This window comes from Diorhabda sublineata, chromosome 4 (assembly GCF_026230105.1).
Source record: "Diorhabda sublineata isolate icDioSubl1.1 chromosome 4, icDioSubl1.1, whole genome shotgun sequence".
Lineage (NCBI taxonomy): Eukaryota > Metazoa > Arthropoda > Insecta > Coleoptera > Chrysomelidae > Diorhabda > Diorhabda sublineata.
The window spans coordinates 35,457,353-35,472,433 of record NC_079477.1 but is presented as its reverse complement, the minus strand read 5'-3'; the positions used below and the strand labels follow the sequence as shown (position 1 = coordinate 35,472,433).

Genomic DNA, 15,081 nt, shown 5'->3' with positions numbered 1-15,081 from the left:
AAAATTGAGGATCTTATCAACATTTTCAGAAAATTTCATAAAAGTAGATAAAAAATTAATAGAATAATAACAGAAATAAGTTGGGGGGTTTCAAAAATTGTTATATACCCTACTTTTTCGCCCCACGAAGCAATTTAATCGAAATTTTTGGTGCAAATTATGAAAATTGAGTATCTCATCCACAATTCCAGAAAGTTTCATAGAAATAGTTATGAAATTAACAGAAGAATAACAAAAATAAGTTGGGGGTTTTAAAAATTCATATTATACACTTTTTCCGCCCCTCGTATAAGCTTAGTCGAAATTTTTGGTAGTAATTATAAAAACTGAGTACCTTATTCACATTTTCAGAAAATTTCATAGAAATAGATATCAAATTAACAGAATAATAACAAAAATAAGTTGGGGGGTTTCAAAAATTGTCATATACTCCAATTTTTTCGCACCTCGTAGCAATTTAGTCGAAAATTTTTGGTACAAATTATGAAAATTTAGTTTCTCATCCACATTTCCAGAAAATTTCCTAAAAATAGTTATAAAATTAACAGAATAATAACAAAAATAAGTTGGGGAGCTACAAAAATTGATATCACACATTTTTTCCGCCCCTCGTATAAGTGCAGTCGAAATTTTTGGCAATAATAATAAAAATTGAAGATCTTATCGACATTTTCAGGAAATTTCATAAAAATAGATAAAAAATTAATAGAATAATAACAGAAATAAGTTGGGGGGTTTCAAAAATTGTTATATACCCTACTTTTTCGCCCCACGAAGCAATTTAATCGAAATTTTTGGTGCAAATTATGAAAATTGAATATCTCATCCACAATTCCAGAAAGTTTCATAGAAATAGTTATAAAATTAACAGAAGAATAACAAAAATAAGTTGGGGGTTTTAAAAATTCATATTATACACTTTTTCCGCCCCTCGTATAAGCTTAGTCGAAATTTTTGGTAGTTATTATAAAAACTGAGTACCTTATTCACATTTTCAGAAAATTTCATAGAAATAGATATCAAATTAACAGAAAATAACAAAAATAAGTTGGGGGGTTTCAAAAATTGTTATATACTCCAATTTTTTCGCACCTCGTAGCAATTTAGTCGAAAATTTTTGGTACAAATTATGAAAATTGAGTATATCATCCCCATTTCCAGAAAATTTTATGGAAATAGATATAAAATTAACAGAATAGTAACAAAAATAAGTTGGGGAGTTACAAAAATTCATATCACACATTTTTTCCGCCCCTCGTATAAGTACAGTCGAAATTTTTGGCAATAATAATAAAAACTGAGGATCTTATCGACATTTCCAAAAAATTTTACGAAAATAGATTTAAAATTAACAGAATAATAACATGAATAGTCAGAGGGGGTCCAAAAATTCTAATACCACTCTTTTATCGCCCCTCGTATAAATTTTAATTACAAATAATGAAAATGAAGAATCTTCTTCACATTTTTAGAAAATTTCACCAAAGAAATAATTAAAATAACAAAAAAACAAATCAAAATAAATTGGGGTTTGAAAAAATAAATTGAATACACTTTTTCTCGCCCCTCGTACATATTTCTCGGTAATTTTCAATTGGAAATGTGAGAATGAAAAGTTATCGAATTCACAACCTGTATCTGTGTCTATAAAACCAAACGCACAATTTTATTTTCCTACAAAGTCTCGAACCACGTCATCGTTTTTTATTATTTAAAAAAGAAAAAAAACTTGACCGAAACCGGCCGCCCGATCGTCAACAACAACAACTCGCACCACACTACCAAACAACCCAACCGAACTCATCGTATTTCAGGAATGCATGAAGAAATCTTCGGATTTCAAGGGTAGGGATTGAGTGATTCTCGCCCAAACAATCCAATCCTCGTTAAAGAACCAGAAATCGAGTTGGTACAATGGAATTTACGCCGGGCAGGTACAGGCCCGCCTCTCGACAAGACACGCTCTTCACTTTCGTCACAAAAAGATGAAAAACCCCATCGAAATATGATTTTTAACGGTCAGTTAACGTTTTAAACGACACCTGTTTCCCATAACCTCAAAAACCAGATAGATACGTTTCGTAATTATTTATGAAAATTTTGTTAGAAACATTTTACGATTTAAACTTGTTTGGCGGCGTGTGCAGGTGGGAGGAGCCAGAGTGAAGGATGAATGGACTCGTCCCCATGGAAACTAGGAAGCGTCAAGGCTGCATTGATTTTCACAATCAAGGTTGTATCGAGATACGATATACCCGAAATTACTTTCGACACCTTCTCGTATTTTTTTTAATAACAAGTAGTAAAATTTTCGAAATACTAATTTTAAATAAGTGATAAATTAAAACGAGAACTCGATCGATAATAGCGTTGATGAGATACGGGGTGTTAATGAAATTAATTAAAAAAAAAAAAAAATTATTCAATTTTGCCGCACTGTATCTCGCGAATTAAAACCCGAAACAACAAGAAATTTCATACAAATATACGATTGTTTCTGAATTGAAGGATGATAACTATTTTTTAATAAGACTAAATATTATCGAGTTATAAGGATAATACAAGGACGATGTCATTGTATGTTTTTTAAAAATTCAAAAATTTATACAGATTAAAATAATGTAAATTTTCAGCTAATTTTTTCATAAACTATCTGCCAGGATCTATTGAATAAATGAAGAAATTCTGATTATCCTAAATTAGAAAATCAATTAGATACGAGGGGTTAAAAAAATTATTTCTTCGAAAAAATTTATTACAACTTTGAGGCTCTATAATTCATTAAATAGAGCCCGGGAGGACACACAAATTTCTCCAAATATGAACCAACTCTTCCCGAATTGGAGGATGATAACAATTTGTTAGTAGAGCTAAAGATTATCGAGTTATAAGTATTTTACAAAGACGATGTCATTGTATGTTTTTTAAAAATTCAAAAATTTATACAGCTTAAAATAATGTAAATTTTCAGCTGATTTTTTCTTAAACTATCTGTCAGGATCTATTGAATAAATAAAGAAATTCTGATTATCCTAAATTAGAAAATCAATTAGATACGAAGGGTTAAAGAAATTATTTACATAAAAAATTTTTGTTCAACTTTGATGCTTTATATCAAGCGAATTAGAACCAGGAATAGGGCGAAAATTTCTACAAATGTAAAATAATCCTTCCTGAATTGAACTGTACTAAACATTTGATAGAAGGACTAAAGATAATCGAGTAATAAGGATAATATAAGGACGATGTTACAGTAGTTTTCACCAAAAATCAAAAATTCATACAAGTCAAAATAATTCAAATTTTGAGCTCATTTTTTGACAAACTACTTGCTAACATCATTTGAATAAGAAAGAAAAAAATTGAGTATCCTACAAGATGAAATAAATTAGATACGAGGGGTTAACGAAATTATTTACAAAAAAAATTTTATATCAACTTTGATGCTTTATATCTCGCGAATTAGAACCAGGAATAGGACGAAAATTTCTACAAATATAAAACAATCCTTCCTCAATTGAACGATACTAAACATTTGGTAGAAGGACTAAAGATTGTCGAGTAATAAGGATAATATAAGGACGATGTTACAGTAGTTTTCACCAAAAATCAAAAATTCATACAAGTCAAAATAATTCAAATTTGAAGCTCATTTTTTGACAAACTACTTGCTAACATCATTTGAATAAGAAAGAAAAAAATTGAGTATCCTACAAGATGAAATAAATTAGATACGAGGGGTTAACGAAATTATTTACAAAAAAAATTTTATATCAACTTTGATGCTTTATATCAAGCGAATTAGAACCAGGAATAGGGCGAAAATTTCTACAAATGTAAAATAATCCTTCCTGAATTGAACTGTACTAAACATTTGATAGAAGGACTAAAGATAATCGAGTAATAAGGATAATATAAGGACGATGTTACAGTAGTTTTCACCAAAAATCAAAAATTCATACAAGTCAAAATAATTCAAATTTTGAGCTCATTTTTTGACAAACTACTTGCTAACATCATTTGAATAAGAAAGAAAAAAATTGAGTATCCTACAAGATGAAATAAATTAGATACGAGGGGTTAACGAAATTATTTACAAAAAAAATTTTATATCAACTTTGATGCTTTATATCTCGCGAATTAGAACCAGGAATAGGGCGAAAATTTCTACAAATGTAAAACAATCCTTCCTCAATTGAACGATACTAAACATTTGGTAGAAGGACTAAAGATTGTCGAGTAATAAGGATAATATAAGGACGATGTTACAGTAGTTTTCACCAAAAATCAAAAATTCATACAAGTCAAAATAATTCAAATTTTGAGCTCATTTTTTGACAAACTACTTGCTAACATCATTTGAATAAGAAAGAAAAAAATTGAGTATCCTACAAGATGAAATAAATTAGATACGAGGGGTTAACGAAATTATTTACAAAAAAAATTTTATATCAACTTTGATGCTTTATATCAAGCGAATTAGAACCAGGAATAGGGCGAAAATTTCTACAAATGTAAAATAATCCTTCCTGAATTGAACTGTACTAAACATTTGATAGAAGGACTAAAGATAATCGAGTAATAAGGATAATATAAGGACGATGTTACAGTAGTTTTCACCAAAAATCAAAAATTCATACAAGTCAAAATAATTCAAATTTTGAGCTCATTTTTTGACAAACTACTTGCTAACATCATTTGAATAAGAAAGAAAAAAATTGAGTATCCTACAAGATGAAATAAATTAGATACGAGGGGTTAACGAAATTATTTACAAAAAAAATTTTATATCAACTTTGATGCTTTATATCTCGCGAATTAGAACCAGGAATAGGGCGAAAATTTCTACAAATGTAAAACAATCCTTCCTCAATTGAACGATACTAAACATTTGGTAGAAGGACTAAAGATTGTCGAGTAATAAGGATAATATAAGGACGATGTTACAGTAGTTTTCACCAAAAATCAAAAATTCATACAAGTCAAAATAATTCAAATTTAAAGCTCATTTTTTGACAAACTACTTGCTAACATCATTTGAATAAGAAAGAAAAAAATTGAGTATCCTACAAGATGAAATAAATTAGATACGAGGGGTTAACGAAATTATTTACAAAAAAAATTTTATATCAACTTTGATGCTTTATATCAAGCGAATTAGAACCAGGAATAGGGCGAAAATTTCTACAAATGTAAAATAATCCTTCCTGAATTGAACTGTACTAAACATTTGATAGAAGGACTAAAGATAATCGAGTAATAAGGATAATATAAGGACGATGTTACAGTAGTTTTCACCAAAAATCAAAAATTCATACAAGTCAAAATAATTCAAATTTTGAGCTCATTTTTTGACAAACTACTTGCTAACATCATTTGAATAAGAAAGAAAAAAATTGAGTATCCTACAAGATGAAATAAATTAGATACGAGGGGTTAACGAAATTATTTACAAAAAAAATTTTATATCAACTTTGATGCTTTATATCTCGCGAATTAGAACCAGGAATAGGGCGAAAATTTCTACAAATGTAAAACAATCCTTCCTCAATTGAACGATACTAAACATTTGGTAGAAGGACTAAAGATTGTCGAGTAATAAGGATAATATAAGGACGATGTTACAGTAGTTTTCACCAAAAATCAAAAATTCATACAAGTCAAAATAATTCAAATTTAAAGCTCATTTTTTGACAAACTACTTGCTAACATCATTTGAATAAGAAAGAAAAAAATTGAGTATCCTACAAGATGAAATAAATTAGATACGAGGGGTTAACGAAATTATTTACAAAAAAAATTTTATATCAACTTTGATGCTTTATATCAAGCGAATTAGAACCAGGAATAGGGCGAAAATTTCTACAAATGTAAAATAATCCTTCCTGAATTGAACTGTACTAAACATTTGATAGAAGGACTAAAGATAATCGAGTAATAAGGATAATATAAGGACGATGTTACAGTAGTTTTCACCAAAAATCAAAAATTCATACAAGTCAAAATAATTCAAATTTTGAGCTCATTTTTTGACAAACTACTTGCTAACATCATTTGAATAAGAAAGAAAAAAATTGAGTATCCTACAAGATGAAATAAATTAGATACGAGGGGTTAACGAAATTATTTACAAAAAAAATTTTATATCAACTTTGATGCTTTATATCTCGCGAATTAGAACCAGGAATAGGGCGAAAATTTCTACAAATGTAAAACAATCCTTCCTCAATTGAACGATACTAAACATTTGGTAGAAGGACTAAAGATTGTCGAGTAATAAGGATAATATAAGGACGATGTTACAGTAGTTTTCACCAAAAATCAAAAATTCATACAAGTCAAAATAATTCAAATTTAAAGCTCATTTTTTGACAAACTACTTGCTAACATCATTTGAATAAGAAAGAAAAAAATTGAGTATCCTACAAGATGAAATAAATTAGATACGAGGGGTTAACGAAATTATTTACAAAAAAAATTTTATATCAACTTTGATGCTTTATATCAAGCGAATTAGAACCAGGAATAGGGCGAAAATTTCTACAAATGTAAAATAATCCTTCCTGAATTGAACTGTACTAAACATTTGATAGAAGGACTAAAGATAATCGAGTAATAAGGATAATATAAGGACGATGTTACAGTAGTTTTCACCAAAAATCAAAAATTCATACAAGTCAAAATAATTCAAATTTTGAGCTCATTTTTTGACAAACTACTTGCTAACATCATTTGAATAAGAAAGAAAAAAATTGAGTAACCTACAAGATGAAATAAATTAGATACGAGGGGTTAACGAAATTATTTACAAAAAAAATTTTATATCAACTTTGATGCTTTATATCTCGCGAATTAGAACCAGGAATAGGGCGAAAATTTCTACAAATGTAAAACAATCCTTCCTGAATTGAACTGTACTAAACATTTGATAGAAGGACTAAAGATAATCGAGTAATAAGGATAATATAAGGACGATATTACAGTAGGTTTGTACAAAAATTCATACAAGTCAAAATAATGTAAATTCTGAGCCCATTTTTTGACAAACTACTTGCTAGCATCACTTGAATAAGGAAAAAAATTGAGTGGCCTAAAGGACAAAATAAATTAGATACGAGGGGTGAACGAAATTATTTACTTGAAAAGAATTCAGTTCGACTTTGATACCCTATATCTCGTAAAATAGTTGTGATATAGATATGAAATTTTCACTGATCACACAGTATTTACCACTGAACCCATAGATTATATATTTTACTCTGTATATTTGTTATATTTGGAAAATATTGGCACAAAAAACCAAATAATTAAACAAATATAAATTTATTATAGTTGGGACATTCTATATATATAACAAGACACGTGGTTGGAATTTTTGTGAAAATTTATGTAATAAAAGTAAAAAAAATAGTTTTATCAGTTTGTACAGTTGCAAATGTTTATTATTATTATTATTATATTAATAAAATGTAGTATACGACAACCGAACGGAAACGGACCTGTCGTCATCATATTCCTTTATATTTTTAGAATTACAATTACAACAATCGTTTTACCTCATATCTAAAGCATCTATTGAATCCTTTATTATCCCCATCCATGTGATCCTTTATATAAATAACTAAGTATATAAAAAAACGTTCACTATATCCAAAAAAGTAACACCTTAAGATTAACCTTCACCAGCTGATGTCATTCAACCGCGTTAATGCACGTCCCTACCACTCTACACACAAAACCCGACTACTTCGATGTTAGTTCGCCGTTCCACCGCCTCGTATCTGTCACTTATCAACGCAGTTGCCACATCTATTTCATTTCGAGATTTTCATGAAAATTTAATTTAAATACAATATAGACAACTGAATATTTATTTAAATAATTTGTTATATTGTAAATCGTATTAATTATCGATTGATAATACGTGTGATAAAATTCTATAAAGGTGAAGGTCGTCGGTGGGTTGGCGTGGCTGGTTCGGTTTCCAAGACGACGCCAGGGACGCGGCCGGTGCTATTCCTGGAATTCGGTTTACATAAAATCAAAAAAAAATCTCCAAATTAACCGGGGTATTTTCTATTACGAGGTGTTGACCAAAAATAGTTCCTACTACAAAACTATACGAGGTGTTAAGAAAAATTAGGTCCTACTACAATAATATACGAGGTGTTAACAAAAATTAGTTCCTACTACAATATTATACGAGGTGTTGACCTAAATTAGTTCGTATTATTGAAATATACGAGGTGTTGACTTAAATATCTTTGTCTCACAAAAATATACGAGGTGTTGACTTAAATTCTACCGGGGAAATTATTATAGCAAAATTTTTATACGAGGTGTTGACATATTTTAAAAATCAGGTTAATGAATATCGTATTTTGAAAATTTGTAATGGCGATTGAGGATCGTATAATTTTATGATTTTTTCTTATTTTCACCTTCGATAAGTGACGCGAAAATATACTGATAGAATATTTATAGGAATATTGGCCTTGCTGTATACGTCTTGATGTTAAATCAATTATTCCAGACGTGGCTTTAATGGACTGACCATTTATTTTATTATAATGTCTTATCAAAACTTATAATCAGAATATACTATAGCGAGTATGTAAACAACAAAGAGTTTTATACAATGTGTGTACAAAAAAGAAAAAAAAACTTGATTGTACGATATATATAAGTTTTTTATTCATAATACTAGTAAAGTCTGACGGATTTGTCCCTGATATAGTATCATTTTCCTCTGCACCACCGTTAGTTTAATATTTTGACGAATCACATTGTATATATATAAAAAACGAATGATTCCTGTCATTAATAATCGATTCAACACATTTATTTACTTTATATCGAATTTGGGGTGTATAAAAGTCGAAAGGACTATAAAATCTTTACGTAACTTGAGTTTAGTATCAACTTTTGACGAATCACATTGTATATATATAAAAATCGATTGATAACTGTCATTAATAATCGATTCAACACATTTATTTACTTTATATCGAATTTGGGGTATATAAAAGTCGAAAGGACTATAAAATCTTTACGTAACTTGAGTTTAGTATCAACTTTTGACGAATCACATTGTATATATATAAAAATCGATTGATAACTGTCATTAATAATCGATTCAACACATTTATTTACTTTATATCGAATTTGGGGTATATAAAAGTCGAAAGGACTATAAAATCTTTACGTAACTTGAGTTTAGTATCAACTTTTGACGAATCACATTGTATATATATAAAAATCGATTGATAACTGTCATTAATAATCGATTCAACACATTTATTTACTTTATATCGAATTTGGGGTATATAAAAGTCGAAAGGACTATAAAATCTTTACGTAACTTGAGTTCAGTATTAAATTTTCATGAATCACATTGTATATATATGAAAATCGAAGGATTACTGTCATTAATAATCGATTCAACACATTTATTTACTTTATATCGAATTTGGGGTATATAAAAGTCGAAAGGACTATAAAATCTTTACGTAACTTGAGTTCAGTATTAAATTTTCATGAATCACATTGTATATATATGAAAATCGAATGATTCCTGTCATTAATAATCGATTCAACATATTTATTTACTTTATATCGAATTTGGGGTATATAAAAGTCGAAAGGACTATAAAATCTTTACGTAACTTGAGTTTAGTATCAACTTTTGACGAATCACATTGTATATATATATATAAAAATCGATTGATAACTGTCATTAATAATCGATTCAACACATTTATTTACTTTATATCGAATTTGGGGTGTATAAAAGTCGAAAGGACTATAAAATCTTTACGTAACTTGAGTTTAGTATCAACTTTTGACGAATCACATTGTATATATATAAAAATCGATTGATAACTGTCATTAATAATCGATTCAACACATTTATTTACTTTATATCGAGTTTGGGGTATATAAAAGTCGAAAGGACTATAAAATCTTTACGTAACTTGAGTTTAGTATCAACTTTTGACGAATCACATTGTATATATATAAAAATCGATTGATAACTGTCATTAATAATCGATTCAACACATTTATTTACTTTATATCGAATTTGGGGTATATAAAAGTCGAAAGGACTATAAAATCTTTACGTAACTTGAGTTTAGTATCAACTTTTGACGAATCACATTGTATATATATAAAAATCGATTGATAACTGTCATTAATAATCGATTCAACACATTTATTTACTTTATATCGAGTTTGGGGTATATAAAAGTCGAAAGGACTATAAAATCTTTACGTAACTTGAGTTTAGTATCAACTTTTGACGAATCACATTGTATATATATAAAAATCGATTGATAACTGTCATTAATAATCGATTCAACACATTTATTTACTTTATATCGAATTTGGGGTATATAAAAGTCGAAAGGACTATAAAATCTTTACGTAACTTGAGTTCAGTATTAAATTTTCATGAATCACATTGTATATATATGAAAATCGAATGATTCCTGTCATTAATAATCGATTCAACACATTTATTTACTTTATATCGAATTTGGGGTATATAAAAGTCGAAAGGACTATAAAATCTTTACGTAACTTGAGTTTAGTATCAACTTTTGACGAATCACATTGTATATATATATAAAAATCGATTGATAACTGTCATTAATAATCGATTCAACACATTTATTTACTTTATATCGAATTTGGGGTGTATAAAAGTCGAAAGGACTATAAAATCTTTACGTAACTTGAGTTTAGTATCAACTTTTGACGAATCACATTGTATATATATAAAAATCGATTGATAACTGTCATTAATAATCGATTCAACACATTTATTTACTTTATATCGAGTTTGGGGTATATAAAAGTCGAAAGGACTATAAAATCTTTACGTAACTTGAGTTTAGTATCAACTTTTGACGAATCACATTGTATATATATAAAAATCGATTGATAACTGTCATTAATAATCGATTCAACACATTTATTTACTTTATATCGAATTTGGGGTGTATAAAAGTCGAAAGGACTATAAAATCTTTACGTAACTTGAGTTTAGTATCAACTTTTGACGAATCACATTGTATATATATAAAAATCGATTGATAACTGTCATTAATAATCGATTCAACACATTTATTTACTTTATATCGAGTTTGGGGTATATAAAAGTCGAAAGGACTATAAAATCTTTACGTAACTTGAGTTCAGTATTAAATTTTCATGAATCACATTGTATATATATGAAAATCGAATGATTCCTGTCATTAATAATCGATTCAACACGTTTATTTACTTTATATCGAATTTGGGGTATATAAAAGTCGAAAGGACTATAAAATCTTTACGTAACTTGAGTTTAGTATCAACTTTTGACGAATCACATTGTATATATATAAAAATCGATTGATAACTGTCATTAATAATCGATTCAACACATTTATTTACTTTATATCGAATTTGGGGTGTATAAAAGTCGAAAGGACTATAAAATCTTTACGTAACTTGAGTTTAGTATCAACTTTTGACGAATCACATTGTATATATATAAAAATCGATTGATAACTGTCATTAATAATCGATTCAACACATTTATTTACTTTATATCGAGTTTGGGGTATATAAAAGTCGAAAGGACTATAAAATCTTTACGTAACTTGAGTTCAGTATTAAATTTTCATGAATCACATTGTATATATATGAAAATCGAATGATTCCTGTCATTAATAATCGATTCAACACGTTTATTTACTTTATATCGAATTTGGGGTATATAAAAGTCGAAAGGACTATAAAATCTTTACGTAACTTGGGTTTAGTATTAAATTTTGACGAATCACATTGTATATATATAAAAATCGAATGATTACTGTAATTAATAATCGATTATTTATTCTACTCACTTATTTATATAATAATATGAAATTATGAATAGTACGGTCTAGTACATACAACCTAGTCTTGAACTGTCATTTTTCGTTTTTTTTTTTCTAATAATTCTTTGTCATTAATGTTCATAACGCACACGCAAAAACATTCTATCATATACCATAGCACGATATGATATTATTAATTAATATCCACTAAACTTCATTGAATTTAGTTTATAAATTTAAATAGAATTTTCAACACAAGTTTCCATCATTTTCAACGGCAAAAACAGCAAAAATTGCTGTTTAGGTCGTCGCCTTGCAGTAAAACGGTCCCAGGTTTGAAAACTTTCTATTAAACATAATATTTCAACTTTTCCGAATTAGAATTTATACGTAAATCGTTTCCAACATTCCAACCGGCAACAGTGTACATACGTTTAGTAAAAAAAAAAAAGAAAATGAATTATTTACAGACATATTAACAAGGCTAGCCATTACGTGTATTTATACTAAAGACAACGACCGCACTATGATATATTTATATTATTAGAGAAGTTTCCATCTTTTTGGACTTTAGCCAGTAAACTTCATCGTCATGGACGTCCTGAAATCTTTCAGGAACCTGAAAACTACGTCACAATCAATTGGCTACGTCGGGCTGTACCATCGAATGGTTACAGACACAATTTAATGGTTTAATAAGTCTTAAAACGAGTTTTACCTGTCATATGTCATTTTATGACGTCAAATAATTGTCATGGCGTTCTAGAAACTTTCGTGACGTCGAAAACTATGTCACAATCGTCTTTGTATCCTTATTATTAACAATAAAATCTAGTACCACGTTCCTATATTGAAACAAAACGTTTTAGACACAATTTAGTGGTGTAGTAAGTCTTAAAACGAGTTGTAGCTGTCATATGTCATTTTATGACGTCAAATAACTGTCATGGCGTTCTAGAAACTTTCGTGACGTCGAAAACTACGTCACAATCAATTCGATTCGTCGTGCTATATCATCGAATTGTTCCCGGAGCTAAAACGCTCTCTATTGACAATTTTTCGAAATATATACATACGAAAATAGCAGAAAACATTCTAATGAGGATAAAGGACGTCTTTGTCTCCTATTCTTAACAATAAAATCTAGTACCACGTTCCTATATTGAAACATAACGTTTTAGACACAATTTAGTGGTGTAGTAAGTCTTAAAACGAGTTGTAGCTGTCATATGTCATTTTATGACGTCAAATAACTGTCATGGCGTTCTAGAAACTTTCGTGGCGTCGAAAACTACGTCACAATCAATTCTTGTAACACCGAATCGTTTCAGGAGTTTAAACGCACTCTATTGACAGTTTTTCGAAGTCTATATATAAAAAACCTTTTAGTTATGAATCTACTCGTATATTTCCTATTTAAAACGAATGAATAGTTGAATAAAACGATTCTAATTAATAAAAAAAATCGACGTTTTTAAACGAAGTTATTTTCAAGTAACCCTATATATTTAGGAAATAAGCCCTCGGACTATAAAATTGAAAATTTATTCGATTTATTTTGTCGAGGTAAATAAAATATCGAACGCACCTGGTATACGTTTAAAAACGTATAAACGGTGTTTATCTTTAATTCCATTTTATATGATCGTTTTTGTTTATCAAAATGGCGTCTCTCACCTTTTACTAAATTTCCGAAAATGTAGAAAAACTCAACACATTATATAAACGCGAAAATTTGAATTTCGAAATCGAGACCGAACTCTACGATTAAAGACATGAGACTGTAGTCGTATTCCGAAATGTGTAGTACGTTTACTAGAGGAATGTGGTGGGGCTACTACTAAAGTCGACCGAAGAAACGGCCCCGAGAAACATAACAAAACGCGACGAAAATCCATCTGATCGATTGGGGTAAGAAAGTTCAGGGTGTAGGAGAGACGGTCCGAGGATGAAATGACTGAAAGATGCTATGCACTGGTTATTTTCTTCTTCTTTCTTCGCCGTCAGGGGATATCATTATTACATATTTATATCGTTTTTTTTTATTATTATTATACAGTAGCTGTTTCGTTATCGTCAATTTATTATCTCGAAATTTGAGAAAAAAATTATATAAGTATTATACAGGGTTAATCATAGTGAAGTATTTCGTAAAATGAAATATTTTGCTTTAAGTAGATATTCCTTCAGGAAATACTCCCATAACTGCCCGCTTTAGGATCATAATAGGATGTTTTTGAGGTCGTTGTGAATCTTACTTAAACTAAACTAGATTAAACCTAACCTAAGCGAAGCTAAAGTAACTCTAACTTAACTTAAGTAAAGTAAAACTAATCTAAACGAAACTAAAGTAACTCTAAACTGACTTTAGTAAAGTAAACCTAATCTAAACGAAGCTAAAGTAACTCTAAACTGACTTTAGTGAAGTAAAACCAACCTAAACGAAGCTAGAGTAAGCTAAAATAACTCTAATACAACTTAAGTAAAGTAAACCTAATCTAAACGAAGCTAAAGTAACTCTAAACTGACTTTAGTAAAGTAAACCTAATCTAAACGAAGCCAAAGTAACTCTAACTTAACTCAAGTAAAGAAAAACTAATCTAAATGAAGCTAAAGTAACCTAACCTAATCTAAACGAAACTCAAGCAACTCTAAACTGACTTTAGTGAAGTAAACCAAATCTATAGGAAGCTAAAGTAACTCTAAACTGATTTTAGTAGAGTAAAACTAATCTCATCGAAGCTAAAGTAACTCTAAACTGACTTTAGTAAAGTAAACCTAATCTAAACGAAGCTAAAGTAACTCTAAACTGACTTTAGTAGAGTAAAACTAATCTAAACGAAGCTAAAGTAACTCTAAACTGACTTTAGTAAAGTAAATCTAAGCTAATCGAAGCTAAAGTAACTCTAACTTAACTTAAGTAAAGTAAACCTAATCCAAATGAAGCTAAAGAAACTCTAAACTGACTTCAGTAATGTAAAACTGAGCTAAACGAGGCTTAAGTAACTCTAAACTGACTTTAGTAAAGCTAACCGAAGCTAAAATAACTCTGACACAACTTAAGTAAAGTAAACCTAATCTAAACGAAGCTAAAGTAACTCTAACACAACTTAAGTAAATTAAAACTAATCTAAACGAAGCTAAAGTTACTCTAAACTGACTTTAGTAGAGTAAAACTAATCTCATCGAAGCTAAAGTAACTCTAAACTGACTT

At 28.9% G+C, this 15,081-nt stretch overlaps 1 protein-coding gene across 4 annotated transcripts in view; it reads right to left on the bottom strand.

The window, feature by feature from the left end:
• LOC130443475 (WAS/WASL-interacting protein family member 3) overlaps positions 1–13,650 on the bottom strand; it is a 28,835-nt gene extending 15,185 nt beyond the window's left edge. For 2 of the 4 annotated variants that reach the window (XM_056778132.1, XM_056778131.1), the window contains exon 1: positions 7,557–7,747. The gene's annotated coding sequence lies outside the window, so the exon portion shown is untranslated. Of the gene's footprint in view, positions 1–1,632; positions 1,783–7,556; positions 7,748–13,544 lie in introns of those variants that run through there. The other 2 variants (XM_056778133.1, XM_056778130.1) reach the window with 2 other exon arrangements.
• Positions 13,651–15,081: the final 1,431 nt, after the last annotated feature.